We start from the raw sequence: 17,124 nt of genomic DNA, 5'->3' as shown, positions 1-17,124 counted from the left end.
TTAGGACCCCAGAATGATTTCCATGATATGATCTAGTTCATTCCATTTCCAGAACCCTGGGGCACAGAAGAGGTTGTGAGGAGGTTCTGGAGGGGGGGCAGCACAGGCTCCTTTTCCACTGCAGATGTGTCAATGTCCAGAAAGAAGTCACCTAGGCCAGAGTCCCCTAGGTACCGGGAGCTCAGAGCTTCTAAGAAGACTGGGTCAGGTTGCCGTAGCACTTCATTCTGGAGGCCCCGGGGAGCCACTGGATTCTGAGGACCTTCCATCTCATCCATGGATGTCTCGAGCTCTCTGAGGATAGAGCCAATGGTGGTGGACAGGGAGAAATCTTCTTCGCCCAGGAAGAGGGACTCGGGGGGGCAGGGCAGGTGCTGGAGCCAGGTGAATGGCAGCCTGGAGTTATTGTAGGGTGTTGTGGATGAGGACATGCCTGTGGAGACTGGGTGCCTGGGGGCCCAAGCTGCACTGGACTTTGTCTGAGGGAGATGTCGGAGCAGAGCTTGCTGGCAGCTCCGCAGGCTTGTTGGACTCCAGTTCCACTTCTCGTCCTCTTCCTCCTCTTCCAAATCTGAGTGTTTCCTTTTCAGACCTCCCACTATGATGCCCTCGGCTGCCAGGTTCGCAGCGACCCCCTCCTGGAAAGCCTACTGTGTTGCCCTCTAAATTTTTATGTGATGTCCCAAGCTAACAATATAAAGTTTTAGTTTCTAATCATACACCTTCAATATTATTATACTATTTTATGTAAAATGTAAAAACTTTAGTTTTACTTAGTTTTTACTAAAGATTAATCATCTTATAAGCAAATTAAAATGAGGAAATAGGTACATTAAAATTTGTGTGAACATATTCAGTTCTTTATGTAGATCGAAGTTTATATCCGATAGTTTATCCTTCTGACTAAAGAAATTCCCTTAACATTCCATTTAGTTCAGCTCTTCAGGAATAGATATTATGTTTTAGGAGAATATTATTTCACCTTCATTTTGAAAGATAGTTATACTGAATATAGGGATTTTTTTTTCGCTTTTTAAAGTTAGTTTTTAATACTACAAAATGCTACTGTGTCTTTTATTTTGCTATTTTCTAACTAGAGTTGTGCTCTGTTCTGGTATTTCTGTGTAGAGTGTCTTCTTCCTCCAGCTCTCTTCAAGCATTTCCCTTCATCTCTGCCTTGTTACTCTTTGAATAATATGCATATAAGAATTTTCTCTCCTTAGGAGAATTTTCTCTCCTTTGGGTTCTCTGAAATTCTGAGATTGGTGATTTCATATTTCTTCCTTTTTTTTAAATCCTCATTTTGCTTCTGTACCTTTCTCCTCTGATATTCTCAATGGTAGAACATATTTTGTATTGTCTACCACTTCTGACTTCTTTTAAGTATTAATTTTTCTTTTTGTGCTTACATTTAGGTTACATTTTCTTGTTCTGTTTTCAAGTTCACTTACATTTTTTTCTTAACTTGAATCTACAGATAAGGTTATGAAAAAGAATTCATCTCTGATGCTGTATTTTGTTTCTAACATTTCCATTAGATTATTTTTGGCACTTTCATTTATTGTTGAACTTTTAAATTATCATTTTTAGTGATGTTTTCCAATCTTTCGCTAGATGTTTTTGATAAATTAGTCATCAATTTAAAATTGTTTTCCCTGAAAGTAATCTTTAAATGTGATGGTTCTGTTTTGTCCGTTAACAAGGGGATGTTTCCTCCTTCCCTTTCCTACTCCTTCCTCTGTTCCTTCATTCCTTTCTCCCTTCTTCTGTCCCTTCCTCCCTCCCTCCCTCCCTCCTTTCTTTGCCTTCCTTCAAGATGCCATGTGTATAGGACAATGATGTCTATAGGGTTTTGCATGAGGAAATGAGCATAACTTGCTTCTGTTAAAACAGCAGTAAATGTGTGTGTGTGTGTGTGTGTGTGTATGTGTGTACTCCTGTCTATCTGTCTCACTAAAGGCTTCATATTTTCTAGCTATACCTTGCAATTATAGTGAGGGTTGGGGAGTTCAGAGGGGTTTCCTCAACCTGTATATTCTAAATTTGTCTTTTGTCTTCCCAATGTGAAGGAAGGAATCTCTATTATGTTGTCCTGAATCCAAGAGTAGAAAGTTGTGACTTTATGACCATATTTTTCCCTTTGGAATAGACTATTTTTAGAGCAGTTTTAAATTTCAAGAAAGATTAGAAAGCATTAAGAATTGGATACATGTCTCTCTTTCACTCTCTCTCTTGCACAGCACATATATAGTTTCCCCTATTATTATGATTACTGTAAAACATCTGTTAAAACTGATGAAAGAATAATGGTACTTAATGCACTCTTTTGTAGTACTTTCTGGGATTTTGACAAATGTGTGATAAGAAACCCATCGTGATAGTGTCAAGAGGTATTGCATAGCCTAGTAATTCATAGGGTCTTCCTATCTCCCTTCCTTATGTCTCCCTTCTCAAAATTCTGGCAACCATTGATATTTTTACTGTCTGCATAGTTTTGCCTTCCTTAAAATGTCACATATTTGTAATAATACAGTATAGAGCTTTTCCATATTTGGTTCTTTGAGCAATAGTCATTAAGGATTTCTCTTCATATCTTTTGATGGCTTGATAGTTCATGTTTTTTATGATCATTAATAATCCCTTGAATGGTTATACCAGATTGCTCATTCATTCATCTGTTGAGATCTATCCTTATTGCTTATACAGACTTCAATTCAAAAACTCCTCCATCCTGAGCCTCCAGCCATTAATGAATCACATTTTGACAGTCCCCAGGGGTACTATCCCCAGTTGGTTCCTGCTCATAATCTTCTGTCCTGGGAAACATGCCTCTGTCTATTCACCTGCTCTACTCCCCTCCACATCCCCCTCCCCCATTCAGGATCATGATTTGTCCTGTGACCTCTTATCTCTGATAAGAGATAAAAAGAGTTGGTGATTTTTAGTTTGCTTAGCTATTGTTTTGAAGTCTGTTGGTGTTTTATTGGAAGATGGGGGAATTTTGTTATCCTGGCCCATCCACAGATTTCATAATTCCCTATAATTATGAATTATCATCTTTAATTCTCCTTAAAGATGAGGCTCATTTCTTTCCCTATTCCCAAGGGCAAACAAACTGCCAGGTTTTTGGTCATTTGGGGAGACAGTTTCCTGCTTCGACATTTCTGATGATGCTAAACCCATAAAAGCAGTTGATCTTTGGTCACAGAATTTCTTGTTCCTTTTGTATGTTTAAAGTGATTTTTCTTTCATCTCCCAGAAACTATGAATATTTATTTGCATCTTTAGCATGACAAAATTTTCTGTTTCTCCTCTTGAGGCTTAATTTGTTTGCTGTATATAGGAGAAGAGCAGGGGAGGATGGGCTTCATGCCTTTATGACAAGGTTGGTTAATCGTTACAGGAGACTTTCTCTGGATCACAGATCTGCTTCCTAATGTTCTCATGAGTACCCACCAAAGGATCAGAGGAAGAGACTGAGTGAGGGTGAATTCCTTTTGTGTTCCCAGGATTTTCTATCATGCTAGCAAAGAGAGAGACAACAGCAATTTACTAAAATGTAACTGTTTTCTTTCTACCTAAACATAGGGCATCCACTCTTTTCCCCCATGCTTTGTCTCAGGTTTTCCACTCTGTAATCCTGCCTCTCCATAAACTTCAGGTCTCTGGGTTGGCCTGCAGTCTAGCTTCTGATGGTTTCAAATATGTTGTGATTTTGCAGCACACCCAGCTTTGTGTTTTGTTCTTGTGGTTGTTATCATTGGCCTCATACAGACTCTCTTTCTAGCTTCCTAGACAGAATTAGAATCCAGGCTATATGTTAGAGTCTAAGTTGAGTTTAAATTATGGTAGCCTCACCCAGTAGTGTGCTCAGTAATGTCTCTGGTTTATTTATTCTGACAATATAAAGTGATAATGCTTTATACTTTTTACCTGTATGTATAAAAAAAAAAGATATAATGTGGCCTACAGAAATAACTACAGTATGTTATGGGACTAAAAACAGAAAGAAATTCATGGTAAAGGATAATGAGGTGAAGAATACCATAAGGTCTTGTATAATTGTTATAGATGGAAGAGCAAATAATGTGTCCTCAAGAGAAGAACAAACCATTTTCTCAGGAAAAGAACACAGAGGTTTGGAGGGAAATTTCTCCCTTGAGTCATAATAAAAGAAGAAAATTGGAGTACAGCAGACAACACCCGAAATATCATCCCAATAATAAATATAAGTTTTAGGTGTTTATAGGTTTCTTATATGGAAATTGAGGCCATAATGCCAAAATTAGTAAAAGTAGCATACAAAGGAAACACAAAAGCACCCCTCAAATACAAATAAGTGTTTCTCTTTCTTGATCTTTGAATAAGATAAAAGATATAGATAATAATGGAGTGGAGTAGAGTAATATGGACCATATGTCCTTCAAGTAGTGCTCTAAGTCTATAAATATTGGTTTCCAAAATGAAATATTGGTTAATGTTGGAAAAATATATATTATTACATATATATGTGTGTGTATACACACACACACACATATAGTCTCATATATGTCAAAAATCCAGAAGAGAATGTAGTGTTTTATAATAACAACTAGAAGAAATATTAAAATATGCTTTTGTGAATTAAAGCACTTTAAAGAATTAGGAAGTGTGAATATATGGTCATTCCCATTTTGCATTATTGGGATGATGATAAAGTATATGTGTAGTGTACAGGACCCCTTGCAACACTGAAAATGAGAGTTGAAGATCCATGAACTTTACACTGGTGTTGTGAAAACTATAGGTGACACTGTTTGAAAACTTTTTATTATCTGCAAATTTATTGATTCTTACTGGTCTTCAAATATGGCTACTTGTAACCAAGTCCCTTTTGTAATTTCAGTAATATAGCTTTATGTCTTTTCTATGTCTTACTAATGCAATTGTGAGTTTCCATACAAGACAATGGGTGTTAGTATATAAAATACACATGCACTTCCCTATTCAAGGTAAGAAAACAGAGTTTACTTGATGGAAATGGACTGGAATAAACCCTTCTGTATAGTTACAACATCAGGCAGATTAAACACATTTTAACCATTAACTGTTAGGTAACAGTTTCCCTAGGCAAACTGTTACCTCTTTGATTCTCAGTCTTATTATCTAGAAACACAGCATCTAAGGATTGTAAAGTTTTTAAGTTTCTGAAATTGTTTTTCTTCATAAACTTGCACTTACAAAATAAATTTAGTAATAGCTATTATTAGATCATGAAAATGCATAAGAATTTTGATAAAATGTAATACCTCCCTCTAAAATGAAAATCTTAAGACCTTCAGGAGTTGTTGAACACATTCAGCAAATTAAAATTAAAATTATTTTTAGCTTAATGAAGCAATTTATATAATATAGCAGTATTTATATAAAATGTCATTTAATTTCTACAAGGCAGGATATTTATTACAGAGAACAACATGTAGTTCATATGTTAGTATGCAGGATATTAGGAAGAAAATTATCATTTGGAGACAGTTGTGCAAATATCATACAATATATTACTGCACTTCAAAATTGAACATACAAAAAAATTACACAGTAGCACTTAACCACTTTAACACACACTTTTCAGTTCTTTAGTTCAAGAAATATTTAAAAAGTGCTTAGTATGTGCTAAGAACTATCCCAGATAATGAGGATACCCAGTGACCAAAACTGACAAATACACTACCTTTAAAATAAACTTACGGGCTGGGCGAGTAGCTTAGTAATAGCACTTACCCAACATGGGTGAGGCCCTGGGCTCTATCCCCAAGTGCAGCCAAAAACAAACAAGCAAAAACAAAATAAAAGTCAAACAAAAACATACTCTAGAGGTGTATGATGGGAGTGGGGGACTGGAGAGGTGGAAGGGCAGATGGAAGAGAGGAACTAAATGGCTTGTCACAGGTACAGGGATAGGGTGGGCAGCAGGACCATGGTTTGCCTTAATTATGAGGTTGTATTTGAACAGAGATCTAAAGAGAAAAGAGCTCTGTACCTCAGAGGGAACAATACACTAACACAGAAACTTGCTTGGTAACTGGTTAGAGGAAGCTGAAAGTGAGATGTAAGAGATGAGAAACAGTCAGATGTGTGTGTGTGTGTGAGAGGGGGTGTGTGTTCATGTGTGAGAAAGGGTGCAAGGGTCTGTGTAGAGGGCTGTTGTCATGAGTACCTTGAAATCCTCTGAGGAGAAATGAAAAATCATCAGAAGATTGGGTGCAGGGAAGGGACATGATCATGGATATTTAACAGAATCACTATGTCTGTTATATTGAGAAAAGACTGAGGCAAGGAGTGGCAAAAGTGGGGAATCCAAATTATACACTTGTTGCAAATAAAAAGTTTGGAATCAGTGATCCACAATGAACCTGGTGGGAAAACATTGGTTTCTGGTTGTATTTCAAAGGTAGCATCAAATGAATTTGATAATAGAGAAATGAGAAAGACAGAAGCCAAAAGTGATCTTAGATTTCTCACCTGAGCATCTAGAAGGTTGGAGTTACATTATCTCAAATGAGAAAGAACATGGAAGAGGTTTTTTTGAAATAAGGAATGCTTTGTAAATCCAATCATGGTTTTAATTTTCTATACTATGGGCAAATATTTTTGAAAGAAAAATTGAATGTTTTCATTGCCTTCTAGGTCGGGATGTTTTATAATATTTTAATTTTTTAATTGTTAGGCACTATAATGGTATGTATCCAAACCATCTGAATAGTGTGAAAATTCTTCCCTAGCATGAAATTCATTCAGGTTTAGATTTTCTTGTATTTTCACTGGGACAATAATAAGCTTTCAATCAATTAAAGTGCTACTGAAATATTTCAAATTCAGTTTAAATGAAGTAATTATATTTTTTACAAAATTTATCATTAACCATTTACTAGCTGACATATGCCTTTTGATTAACAAATCAAAAAGTAGGAGATATATAAAGAATATTTTTCAGTTACTCCTCTGAAAGGGTATTGATATCCAAATTATATAAGGAACCCAAAAACTTAAAAAAAAATAAACTCTCAAAAAAACTCAAATATCCCAATCAATAAATGGGCAAATGATCTAAACAGACATTTCTCAAAAGAAGAAATGCAAATAGTCAACAAATATATGACAAAATTTAAACATCCTTAGTGATCAGGGAAATGCATACCTCAGCTACACTGAAATTTTATCTCTCTCCAATTAGAATGGCAATCATAAAGAACACAAATGTCAGTCATTGCTGGCAAGGACTTGGAGAAAATGCAAACTTATACATCGTTGGTGGGACTGCAAATTAGTATGACCACCTTGGAAAGCTGTATGGAGATTCCTCAAATGGCTAGGAACCTCCATATAACCTAGCTATCCCACTGTTCAATATTTAACCTAGAAAACTAAAATCAGCAAACTATGGTGATACATATATATTGATGTTCATAGTAGTGCAAGTAACAACAGGCAAGTTACAGAATCAGGCAAGCTGCCTGTCAACAGAAGAATGAATAAAGAAAATGTGATGTATAAAAAGAGTGGGGTTTTACTCAGGTGTAAAGAAGAATTAAATTATGTCATTTGCTGGTAAATGGATGGACCTGGAGAACATCATGCTAAGTGAAATAAGCCCGACTCAGAAAGTCAAGCATCAAATGTCTTCTAAGTGGAAGCTAAAGAAAAAAAGAGGGAGAAAATAAAAAGGAATTTAAAAAAGGAGATCTCATGAAAATAGAAGGGAGACCAATAGAGTAAAGAAAGATCAAGGGGGTAGAGGAAAAATGGGGAAGTGCTGAGGAATAAAGTCTATCAAAGTGTGCTACGTCCATGTCTGACTATACCACAGTGAATCTGTCTTATATATGCAATTATGATGTACTAATTAAAATAATAATGATAGCAATAGTAGAAGGGAGATCAGTACAGTAGAGCAAGTGGTTCAAGAGGGTGGAGTGGGAAAGGGGACACAGGGGAATAAGATTGGTCTAATCATGTTATGTTCATGTGCAAATATCATATATTGAGTCTCACTATAATTACAATGCACTCCCCACCAAAAAAAAAAAAAAAAGGATTCTTAACAGTTTAAACTTTAAAATTTTAAGGAACAATGTTGTACAGGGGCATTTTAATCAAGACAAGAAGAAAATGAAGGGAAAGAAGAGTAAGAAATGGGAAATGGGGTTGTTGTCAGGCCTCAGCTGATCTGAGAGGCCATGATCAATTTAAGGTAGTGATTCACTGCTTCTGGGGGGTCAGATCTGCCTTTCTAAGTTTGTTGTCAACTACAGAGTCTATCCTCATAAGAAATGCCCTGACATTCAAACTTTTGCTTATAAATTTAGAAAATTCAGGAATTCCCAGAGACCTCCAAGTGTGGATGTCTATGTTTTTAGGAGTAAATCTGAAATGCTCCAGTTTGTAGATTCCTTCTCTAGAATTGAAGCAAGACAAAGTCAATAGTAGAAAGAATACTACCAATGAAAAACATTCAAGCTTTTACTAACCTTCAGAAAACATTTGTCTCTTCATTATAAAAGAATGTAGGTGGAGGGGGCAGTTGCATGGAGCCAAAATGATGAACACTTTATATAAGAGCCTTTATAGTAAATATGAGGGCCAAAAAAATAGAATATTCTGGTCCATAAGACATGGCTTCCATCCTCTGCCCCACTCTCAGCCCCTATTATTTTCAACTGCTTAATACATTTATTATGAATAAAACACCAGTGTGAAGCAACTTTATGGGCACTTAAAATAATGTCAAATACAGAAACTTATTAGTAAGAATCTCACTGACTGGTTTTTCTTCCTTTTTGTCTACTGCTTATGTATTTTGAATACAAAGTGTGCTAATATGAAAAGCTGTAAAGTTTTCCTATTTATGACTCTGTTCCTTGGGTCATAACTTGTAGTGATTGATATCTAGCAGTTTAATTAAAATAAAAGTTTAATGAATGTATATTTTCATTTCCCTAGTGAAGAAAATGTTAGATATGATGGCATAGCAGTGAAGTTCTTTTTATTTTTACAGATTGCATTTTCATTCATTGTACACAAATGGGGTCCATCATTTCATTTCTATGGTTGTACATGATGTAGATTCACACCATTTGTGTAATCATACATGTACCTAGGGCACTGATGTCTGTCTCATTCCACCATCTTTCATACCCCCACCCTCTCCCCATCCATCTCATTTCCCTTTACATAATCCAAAGTTCCTCCATTCTTCTCTTAACCCCAACCCCCAACCCCCATTATGTATCATCATCCACTTATCAGGGAAAACATTCAGCCTTTGGTTTTTTGGAATTGGCTTATTTCACTTAGCATGTATTCTCCAATTCCATTCACTTACCTGTAAATGCCATAATTTTATTCTTCTTTATGTAGAGTCTCTACATTGCCAAATCCTAAAAGACATTTCAAGATTGTCTCCACACCAGATATCCATTTCTGAATCAAAAAATTCCTATCTCTTTTACTATAAAAGCTCTTATATAATTTATGTTCATCATTTTGGCTACATGCAACTGCCCCCTTCACATACACTCTTTTATAATGAAAAGACAACCATTTTCTGAAAGTTAGTAAAAGCTTGAATTGTTTTCATTGGTAGCATTCTTTCTACTATTGACTTTGTATTGGTTCAACTCTATCAACAGAAAATAGGTCACCAGCCATAATAGGGTTCCTGACAGGCAAAGTTCTGTCTCCTTTCCTCCTATCCATTTCTCTTTGGGGAACAAGATACCAGCAGAAATTTAATTTCCAGTTAAAACCCCTGTAGTCATATCTGACCCAACCATGTATTCAAGGCCTCATCGTTCATCGCATCAATGATGTGGCGTACGGCTCTTCCTGTCTTCCTTGATTATTGCCAGCAAGGGTTCCAGCCACCCTAAAGCACATTCACAGTGTGCATCCAGAAAAGTCATGACCTGCCCTTTTGAAGCAGCTGCTCCTGGAAGATGGGCTCCTATTAACCCTGAGTGCTCTTCCATCCTGATAATTTTTTACTGTTATTTCTAAATTTTTCACGTAAATCTCTAATGACAACTTGAGACAATCACTTTCACTGACATCATCTACCAAGATGACCTCAGAGAGCAGGTAGTGTGGGGAGTGATTTACAACACTAAACAGTTCTAAGGGGAGTGCTGCAAGCTTCATGATGAAGCACAATGACTACCTTGCATCTGGAAGTTCTTCAGGGTAGACTTTTGTCTTGCATCCTTCCATCTTACATCTAGCAGACTTCTATTAAGGGCAGTCAAGTCACAGGCCATAAGGTTAAACTGATTGATTTTGAACAGCTCTTTCATTTTCTCCTGGTCATCCTTAGGAATCAGCACAGCCTGTCCCATTTCTCCTGGGCCTTTTTGGTTTCTTGAAATAACAGCCCTCAGTGCAGGCAACAGGGGCCTCTCCTTCTTGTCATCACACTTGTTACATTCACTGAAATACAGTAGAAAGAAGACATCCACAAGGACCCACATCAGTGAAGTGGCCAGAACCACCTTGCAGTAAACCAGTCTCCTCGTGTCTTTACTTGATTTCTAGTTAACACGAGATTAAAGGCAAATGCTCCTGTGATGAATCCAAACCATAGAGGTAAACTCCAGGTTGAGAGCAGGATGCATCCCATGTATGCAGTGTTTGGAAATTTCAAAATGACTTGAAAATATTCATCCTCAAAATACTTCAACAAAAGTGCATCTGCTATAGTGACCAACGATTCCATGAAGAGAGAAGGATGGTCCACGACGTTGATTCAGCCTCTCATCAAGCCCGGAGAGGAAGCGATCAACTGCGCCAGAATGCACTGCTCACCACACCAGTGATCACCTGGATCCCACGCTGACCCTAGAGAGTGCCTCGTTGTGTGCAGCCCCAGCTCCCGCCCGTACTCTCTGCACACTTCTTCCCAAGCAGAGCAACCTGCTCTGGCCTCAACCAGCCCCAGATACGCCCTCACAGTGCAGCACTGGGCTGAGCATTGCCAGTGTGGGTGTCCAGGCTGAGGAGGCACGAAGACCCAGTGAGGAGTTCTAGCACATTGTGACATCAGCAGAGCCACCCTGCCTCTCACTTTGTTTTTAAATGAAGTGCTTGTGTTTGAAAACTTAATTTTAATTGTTTTAAATCATAAAAGAAGTGATAAAACCTACTACTTTCTGATTAAAAACTCAATTTATGGACTGGGGATATCGCTCAGTTGGTAGATTGGCTCACAAGTAAAAGGCCCTGGGTCCAATTCCCAGCACCACACACACACAAACTCAATTCATTAATTATAAGATATTATGCACTTTAAACTCTTGATTAAATAAGTCAAAAGAACCAAGTTTCTACATCAGAAGTTAAACATCTCGCCTTTTCCCACTTTGGTGAATGAATCAAGTGATGGAATCAGCTTCATTGTCTTCACTTAGCATTTCAAATATCAACTGATAAAAAAATTAGTCTGGGTTGGTTCCACAATCCAATTATAGTGAATTGAGCTGCTATAGACATTGATGTGACTGTGTCACTGTAGTATGCTGATTTTAAGTCCTTTGGGAATAGGACAAGGAGTAGGATAGCTGGATCAAAGGGTGGTTGCATTCCAAGTTTTCTAAGGAATCTCCACATGGCTTTTGAGAGTGGCTGCACTACAGTGTGTCTCCACTCCTGTACAACCAGAGAAATTAAATTTATACCCCATTTGTGTACGATGAATCAGCATTTTAAAAAAAATTAGTCTATCTGTGCTCTGAATATGTCCAAGCAGTCATTGGTATTTTCCTTTTATATAAAGAGTATTTGTAAAGTATTCATAGCCACCTTTCTTGGCTTTCTCTCGTCCCTCCTTCCCTCCCTTTTCCCCCTTCCTTCCTTCCTTCCTTCTTTCCTTCCTTCCTTCCTTCCTTCCTTCTTCCCTCTTTCTCTTCCCCCCTCCTATTCCTTTTTCTTCTCTCTCTCTCTCTCTCTCTCTCTCTCTCTCTCTCTCTCTCTCTCTCTCTCTCTCAGCTTACAGGTGAAATTCCATAGAGTTTATCTTCTTGATGCCTATACATTGCCATCTGGGGTTTTGACCAGGTGGTCCTGGTAGGTAGAGAGATGGGTGGGATTGTGAGCTGTGGGGAAGGAGCTGGTGACAGGTGGAGCTGAGGCAGACATCCCACGAGTCCCTGGACATCGCCTAACTTGTTCCTCCACAGCATCACATCAGTGATGACCATCAGGTATCATCTCTTTTAAACCCCTCTATCCTGTGAGGTCTCACTCTTGCCTCACAATGCCTGTTCTCCTGCTTTGCCTCCTGCTTTCCCAGTCCTGCTTCTGCACCCTCCTGTTTATGGTGCTGAAGTGAACAAGTGCACTGGCAGTAGGTCAACTCAGTTTGAGATCTCTCTCAAGGTCATCAGGTCTGGGATGGGATGTGAGGTTCTCCAGGCCTTTGGGGTCAGGCGATCTCTTTACTTGGTCTGCTCTCTGGTTTGGATCCCAGGAGAGCAGCATCAAGGGCCCTCACATGCTGATGCACTTCATGGCTAAGCTAGGTCCAGCAGTCTCATCTGGGAGGATGAGAAGGGTTCAGGGGAGACACATGTGCCATTCAGGACTGGGAGGTCTGTGCCCAAGGGTGATCAAGTCAGGTGGTGTGAGTGGCATCTCTCCAGGGATCATGGCACACAGACCCATGCCTCCTTATCCTGAAACTTCAGTGACAGACAGCCACTCTGTCTAGAGCAGTCCAGAAAGTGTGCCTAGCCCTATGGGTTCAGTTCTCCAAAGAACTTACATGGGTCAGAGAGAAGATAATTTCAGTTTTTCTTGATAGGCATTTTCTAATTTAGTAGCCTTAGTACTTAATTTTTCTTGGGAAAATGTAAATTTGATGTCGTTGGGTGAGAAACTGATGAAGGATTCTTTGATTCCACCTCACTTGGTCCTTTTCCTTGCACTCAATCAGGCTGAAGAGCACAGCTGAGAAAGGTTCAGTTTGTGTGTGGAGGTGAACAGAGCCCACCTGGAGGGCAGGCGCTGTTTTACATGAATTACTCTGGAGGCCTACATGGACATCCTGCTGATTGCTCTACAGATCCTGACATGGGGCATTGGAAGATGGCACAGACTGGTTTTACATGAGAACTGAAAACTCAATAAAGAATGAAATGCTAAAGCAAATGGGCGTCTGTGATGAGCATGGTGACAGCGGGCACAGTGAGTGTTGGCTTCTCACATCAGGAGACTGGAGGTGAAGACAAAAGAAAAAGAAAAACTAAGTACATTCTTAGCAAATATGAATTTAATAAAAATGAAAAACCTTAAAAATTGCTGATTTTATGTAATTGATATATTCCTGAACTTATGAAGTTGACATAGTAACTAAAGGAAGCTCAGGGGACAACTTATTGAGAAGAAATGAGCATCTTCTAGGTTCTAGGTCTGGACTTTTTTTTCTTTTTAAAATTACTTTTAGTTGTAGATGGACACAATACCTTTATTTTATTTTATTTTTTTATTTTATATGTGGTGCCAAGGATCAACTAAGTACCTCACACATGCTAGACCAGTGCTGTACCACTGAGCTACAACCCTAGCCCTAGGTTTGGTCTCTGATTCAGCACCCTCATGGGAGAGCCCAGATGCAGTCCACACAGTGCAAGAACAGCCACCTAAATGTCTGGGGTCGTGGTGCATCTGATGCAAGGGCCAGTTCCTAGAGGGTGCAGGTCAGCAGGGCTTCTGGAGTTCCAGGACTGGATGATCAGTATGTTCTCTAAAGATGGGGAAGGGGCAAGATTTCAGGGTGGTCAGGCCTCCTGAGATCACAGCCATGTTGAAGGCAGAGGGGACAAAGGGGAAGAAGAACAGCAGCACTCCTGACACCCAGGTACAGTATAGGAAACAGGCCTGTGTGCAAAGTGACTGAGGGAGCCTCAGAGCACTTGAGGACTCATGAGGTGAGCAGTGGTCAGGCTCGGCCTTTCCATCAGCCCAGCTTGAGAAGCTCTGGCTTCATGGGGGACAGCTGTGGCAGCACCTGGGAAGTGTACTTGTGTGGGTTGAAGATGGGAAGAGAAACTGAGGTGGTATTAAGAAAAGAGCAATGTAGAGAGGAAGCCAATTACTTGTAGCAAGGCCAGCCCCATCAATTATGAAGTCCATGTGTGGGACTGCTTCTGAGTGACCTTTTCACCCTGAGTAAATTGGAAGAAACTTGAAACCTAGCTCATGGAAGCAAAGTGCCTGAATCAGTAAAAGATGGAGAAAATGCCCCAAGTTTCATCTGAAGGGGAGCTCCACTGCTGTGTGAGTGCTGGAAAGCTCTCCCCTCAGCTGGATTGAGCCAGCAACAGCAGAGAGGTCAGTCGCCAGGTCCTACCAAAGCAGGAGATGCTGGGTTGACATAGAAGTAAAGCTAAGAATTCCCACTCTCTGCCCTCAGCAAGCTCACAGTAGTTAGGAAAACAGGCCCTAGGGATTGACAACCAGGCCATGGCCTGGGTGGGAGCTGCCTAGAGTCATTTCCTACACTACATTTGCCTTTGAAATGAATTTAGTTCTTTGGGATAGTTCACATTTTAATATTTTAAGATTATGACCACACATTCTGAAACATCCCTATTGTTATAGTCATATATTTCTTTTAAAAATTATTTAACCAATCATTCACCATATAAATATTAGAGAAGGAAAAATAAAAATGAAGTCACTGACTATAAATATAAGAGTAAGATATTGTATTTTCATATTGTTTTTTAAACTTTCAAAATGTGTCCTTGCCCATTTTGGGGGGGGGGTACCAGGAGCAATTAACCACTGAGTCATATCCCAGGTGTTTTTTATATTTTATTTAAAGACAGGATCTCACTAGGTTGCTTAAGGCCTCACTGAATTGCCGAGACTGGTTTTGAACTCACGATCTTCCTGCCTCAGCTTCCTGAACCACTGGGATTATAGGTGTGCCCCACTGCCTCTTAAGAATTCAAATTTTGAAAATAATCAGAATAACCTGGTAAGTAGTGAAGGAAGCTCATAATTGAAAGTAGGAATAAAGATCAGTTAGTGGATGTGAACAGGAGGGGACAGCCTGGGTTCTAGCTCCACCTCTGCCATTGCTGTGACCTGGGACACTAAGTAATGTCTCTGCCTCAGCTTTCCATCTGTAAAACGGGGACAGTAGTAATACCTATCTTACAGGAACAGTTTGATGACTCATTGAATATTATATATATGTATATATTCCTTAGGAATGTTTCTGGCCAGGTAGGAATGTAAGTTCACTATTATTAGGTTAAGTGTAAATAATATTTCAAGAAGTAATAGTTGATCAAAATTTTCTTGTCATAGTTGGACTGTTATACAGTTAAAAAGTACAAAACATTCAGAATTTGAAGAGTAGAGGGTACTTCAAAACACATGTCCAGAAAGGAAGGGTTCTGACTTTTAGCTCCTATTATTGAGGGCCTTTAAATGACCAGAAAGAACATAAAGACATACAGAGATGCACTGTGGAGGTGTAATGGAAAGAAGTAGTTTGTTTTCTCCATTACTAGGTCTGTGGAATGCCATTCACCTGCTGGAGCAAGGCCACTTCCTGCCCTCGGAAGATGGTGGGGGTCTCCTCCAACATATGTGAGAGAACAGCTCTTAGGAAGGAAGACTTCCCTCACAACTGGGACAGTGTCATCCTCATCAGCAGGGGGCCCTCCAGGAAGGGTGGGGTGCTTCACTTCACTGGTGAATCATGGAGAGCGTGGACATGCAGTGCTCAGTAAGGTCACTCACTTGTTCTCTCACACTTGAGATGATCAGAGACACAGGAGTAGTCAAGGTCTGGCAGCTCTTCAGTTTTTTTCTTTCTTTTTTCTGTTTTCCTTTTGGAAACAATGATGGAAATCAAGTTCGGTGGCTTTTAGGTAGAGAACTTCATTTATACCTATTTTCATGTTCACTTTTATGACTTTTGAAGATGAATGCAAATAGTGTGGGGAATCTGAGCCACGTGGGGGTTGGCACAGATGACAACAGCCTGGAACCTGGCTTGGCAGCTTGTCTTCTACCTATGAAACTGTGGGAGACTCCAGATGGCATGAGACTTCTCCATGCTAGGTCTGTGAGTCTCTGGGGAAATTAAAGCAGTTTGGCCTGACAGTGAGGAGTGAATGCATGGGGGAGAACCTGCCCCCACTTGTGTGTGCTCCAGACTCTGTCCCTTGAGACCTCCTGGTCTGGGGAACATGGGTCAGCATCACTGAAGAGACCTTTGGCTTTCTCACAGTGATGGACTGAGTGGTGGTGACTCCAGGCAGGTGCAGGGGCAGCAGTTACAGATGGAGTGGACCCATGTGAGGAGAATGGGGTCCCTTCTGTGGTGTGGCTGTGAATCCATCTCCCAGCCATGGACGTGGGAGGCATGTAGCACTGGGGCTCGGGCACCTACAGGAGCACCTCGGGGCAGGTGGGGATAGGGAGGAGAGCCTGCTGGTGCCCTCAGCTGCAGGTTCACACTGACCCCAACCCACCTCCTCCTGCCCCCTACCAGGAGTTAGCTGGGTCAGACAACATCAGCATCTGATTAGACATGACATGCAAGCATGTGTGATTGGGTTCTGGATGCCTGTGGAACCAACATGGGAGGATCTGTCCTGGGACAGAGTAAAACAATCCCTACACATGCAGGGAGGAAGTCTGAAAACCCCCTTACAACAGCTGAGGTTCCATGGGAAATGGCTAGACAGAAAAGGACCAGCACGGCAGGTATTTAGAGGCATTTTAGTAAGCCGATGCCAAGGTGTGGCCAAATTCACTAAAGAGTGCCCAAGCTAAGCTCTTCTCACTGTCCTTTCTCCTCTTCTAATTCACCCATATCTGCTTCTCTTCCTGGAGTGGAGGCCACATGTCAGATTAGATGGAGTGACTGCCCCCAAACATTTGATGACTGGAGAGGAATCGACTTGGATAAAGGTGAGTTAGCAAGAAGCAGCAGCTTCACAGCACCTGAATTGAAGTGCAGCTCTGGATCAACTCTTGCCGAGGCAATCTCAAAGAAAGATACTTCTCTCAAGTTTCAAATATTGATCTAAATTATGTGGAAAGCAAGAATTTGGAAGCTTAAGCAAATTTACC

The 17,124-nt window shown here is 39.9% G+C and overlaps 2 pseudogenes; both read right to left on the bottom strand.

The window, feature by feature from the left end:
• On the bottom strand, window positions 1-5,767 carry LOC124974634 (SERTA domain-containing protein 3-like; annotated as a pseudogene).
• A 1,650-nt stretch (window positions 5,768-7,417) lies between these two features.
• The window catches only part of LOC124974633 (polypeptide N-acetylgalactosaminyltransferase 13-like), a 32,101-nt pseudogene continuing 22,394 nt past the window's right edge, over window positions 7,418-17,124 (bottom strand).

Source organism: Sciurus carolinensis, unplaced genomic scaffold (assembly GCF_902686445.1).
Source record: "Sciurus carolinensis unplaced genomic scaffold, mSciCar1.2, whole genome shotgun sequence".
NCBI classification, from domain to species: Eukaryota; Metazoa; Chordata; class Mammalia; order Rodentia; family Sciuridae; genus Sciurus; species Sciurus carolinensis.
The sequence above is the reverse complement of the archived record's forward strand: the minus strand, read 5'-3'. Positions and strand labels throughout refer to the sequence as shown.